This window comes from Ceratotherium simum, chromosome 5, assembly GCF_057802395.1.
Source record: "Ceratotherium simum simum isolate JZ-2026a chromosome 5, ASM5780239v1, whole genome shotgun sequence".
Taxonomy (NCBI): domain Eukaryota; kingdom Metazoa; phylum Chordata; class Mammalia; order Perissodactyla; family Rhinocerotidae; genus Ceratotherium; species Ceratotherium simum.
Window position 1 is genome coordinate 73507590 of NC_141904.1, and position 3545 is coordinate 73511134.

At 47.8% G+C, this 3545-nt stretch overlaps 1 pseudogene; it reads left to right on the forward strand.

The window, feature by feature from the left end:
* Positions 1-535: 535 nt before the first annotated feature.
* LOC101402938 (lipid scramblase CLPTM1L-like) lies at positions 536-2103 on the forward strand (annotated as a pseudogene).
* The last annotated feature ends 1442 nt before the right edge of the window (positions 2104-3545 follow it).

Genomic DNA, 3545 nt, shown 5'->3' on the forward strand with positions numbered 1-3545 from the left:
CTAAGTATTTCAGTTAGCCAGAGTCTAGCAAATCCACTTAATAATTTGTATTTCCCTGAGAAGCAACTCAGATAATGTTCTGCAATAGAATAATGGTCTGTATTAGTAATTAAATCATCAGGCAGCGTTTACACCTAAGTCCAGTAAGCTTCAGTCTCCCAACTGCTAAATCCATGTACAGTGAAGTTATCGGGGATTTGAACAGTGCAGAGTTTGATGTTGTACTTGGTCAGGACGTATTAATATACTCGGCTGGGAATTCTCTTTCCTTTCTAGCTCTGTAAATCCAACCTCTCCACCCTGGTCTGTTCAAGTACTCCCTAGTCTATGAAGCCTTCCAAGCATTCTGTGCTATTCATCATAATAACCATGATGTTTATGGGGCTACAGGTTGTCAGCAGAGGCGGGAGCTTGCAGGGAGGCTGGCAGCCTGTGGCACGTGGTGCATGTGTTCCTCCGTTGTGGTGGCGTGCAGTGACAGCTCTCAAGTGAGCAGTGGCTATAGTGTGGGGGGCGGGGGGACGTGTGCCTGGTGTACGTGGTGCACACCTCCTGGGTCATGTACAGCGTCGTCTACACTCGCCTGTGTGCTGGCGATGGCAGTTGCATCTAGCCCTGCCTGGTGTGGAAGCCCAAGCTGCAGCCGAGTGTGTGCACGACCACAGGGTCCAACCTCGGTGCTGAGAACACCGCGGATCTCGTTTTGAATATGGAAGACTTTGACCTGGAGTCCAAATTTGAAGGCCAGTTAGTGTTTCTTTCCCAGAGAAAACCAGAAATACCAGCAGGCTGTAGGCCGACATCTTCGTCATGCTGGCATTCTGCTGTGGCATGAGGGGAAGCAGTACATCTGGTGAGCCCTCTGACTACCTACATGGTACCCAAAATGGAACAAGTCCAGCTGCTCGCTAGGGAATCTGCTACATAGCAGACTGAAGCAGAGAAGAAGCCAACAAGTGCCCTGGATGAGCCCATGTCTCGCTGGAGACCAAGGCTAACACTGAACAGGGTGGTGGATGACTTCGTCTTCCGTGGGTCCTTTCTGCCTGCAAGTGTGCGTTGGTAGATATGAAGATGTGAAGATGTGAAGATGTGATCATGTGAAGATGATCCGGCTAGAGAAGACAGTGCACTGTCTATCCTGTTCATCGAACAGCTCGGCAATCCAGTGAAGGACCTCATGGTCATAAACTGCTCCACCACCGAGCTGCCCCTCACTGTGTCCTATGGCAAGATCTCAGGGATGCTCTGCTTCTGGATCCACATGCAAGATGCCATGCACTCCCTGCAGCAGTTGGAGTTTTCAGAGAAAGAAGCTGATGAAATGAAAGGAATTAATACACTTGTATTTCTTAGTGTTGACCTTCTTTGTCAAAGCATTTCACCTTCGTTTTGTTTTCCTGGCATTTAAAAACATCAGTTTCTGGAATAAAAGGAAGAGCACGATTGGGATGTCCACCAAAGCAGTGCTCTGGTGCTGCTTCAGCATGGTGGTCATCTTCCTGTCCCTGTTGGAAGAGCAGATGAGCCTGCTGGTGCTGGTCTTGGTGGGCATTGGAGCCGCCATCGAGCTATGGAAAGTGAAAAGTGCATTGAAAATGACTTATTTGGAGAAGCCTAAGATCTGAGTTTCAGGTTGTCACTTACAGTGAATCTGAAAGGAAAACTGAAGCGTATGAGACTCAGGCCACGAACTACTTGTCTTACCTGCTCTACCCGCTGTGTATCAGGGGTGCTGTCTGTTTGCTGCTGAACATCAAGTATAAGAGTTGCTGTTCTTGGTTGATCAACAGCTTTGTCAATGGGGTATATTCATTTGGCTTCTTCTTCATGATGCCCTGGCTCTTTGTGAACTATAGGATGAAGTCGGTGGCACACCTGCCCAGGAAGACCTTCACCTACAAGGCCTTCAACATCTTCATTGATGATGACTTTGCTTTCATCATCACCATGCCCACCTCCCACCAGCTGGCGTGTTTCAGGGACAACGTGGTGTTCCTTGTTGACCTCTACCAACAATGGCTTTGTCTGGTGGATAAGAGCAGATTGAATGAATTCTGCAAGTCCTATGAGAAGCCCCAGTGGAAACCCGCTGCAGACTGAGCTCCCAACCTGGGAGTTCACCACACAACAAAACTTGGATTATTGGCTGAGTATTTTTGGACTCTTTTGGTGGAATTTCCTGGACATTACATCTTCTGCATTGCCAAAATCTCTGAACATTTCTCATGCATCTCCTGAGGCCCTTTATGTTGTGTGGAGAGGAGCTGGCATCACTTACATTGCACTCCCAATGTGCAAACGTATGTCTTAGTCACTGAGCTGTTGGGCACTTGCCATCCTCTTGGCCATTGGCGGCTCTCGGTGCAGGAGTGTATAGTGTGGGTGGGGGCTGCACCATCACCACAGTGTCCCCCCACCCAGCAGGCACTGGAGGCAGGGAGGTGTGGATTTCTATTTCAAGTTGTCTGTAAGTGCTCCTTATGTAAATTTCAATGCCTCATTAAATCCATTTCGCATAGACTCTGGGATCAAATGGCTTTTTTCCTTTTTGTTTAAAATCTTTTCCTTTAGGGCCGGCTCTGTGGCTTAGCGGTTAAGTGCGCGCGCTCTGATGCTGGCGGCCTGGGTTCGGATCCCGGGCGTGCCCCAAGGCACCACTTCTCCGTCCAGCGCGAGGCCGAGTCCCACGTACAGCAACTAGAAGGATGTGAACCTATGACATACAACTATCTGCTGGGGCTTTGGGGGGAAAAAAATGAATAAATAAAATCTTTAAAATCTTTTCCTTTAAAATTTGACTATTTTAAAGCTTAATGTATGTATGTTTCTATTTTAAAATAAATTTCTCTGTCTGTAACAAAAGAATGTGGGCATTTCCTCAGAGACTGGAGATGAGCACAAACCTCATATCCTATTGCTAATAAGAAATCTGCTATTGGTCAAGTTCATTTGTGGAGATTCAGATACTGTTGGGGGAGAGTTTGATAGATGGTGGCGTAGGAGGATCCTGAACTCGCCTCCTCCCATGGACACAAGAAATATACAACTACCTGTGGAACAATTGCCTCTGAGAGAGAGCTGGAAACTGGATAAAAAGAACCTCCACAGCAAGGGACAAACAGACAGATGTGGAAGAGGGAGAGATACAGCCCCGCTGAGGAACATACCACATCCTAGCCATGGCACTTCATGGCTGGGAGTGATCTCACAGGTACGGAGCTTTTCCCAAAGAAGCAGGGGAATTGAGCTCCACATTAAGCACCCAACGCGTAGACCCAACATAAGAGAAATGAGATCCCACAATACCTGGCTTTGCTAACCAATGGGGAATATGCCTAGGAAAACTATAGACCTTCAGGGAAAAACCTGTTCTTAAAGGGCCCACGCACAGAGTCAATCGACCCGGAAACCAGCACAAAAACACCAGCTAGAAAAGTGCATAGAACATTGGTAAAAAATACTCACATGCTAAGCTTGGAGCACATCCCAGAGAGGCAGGAGGTGGCTGGGCCCATCCCCTAGGGACTGAGAAACTGGCAACA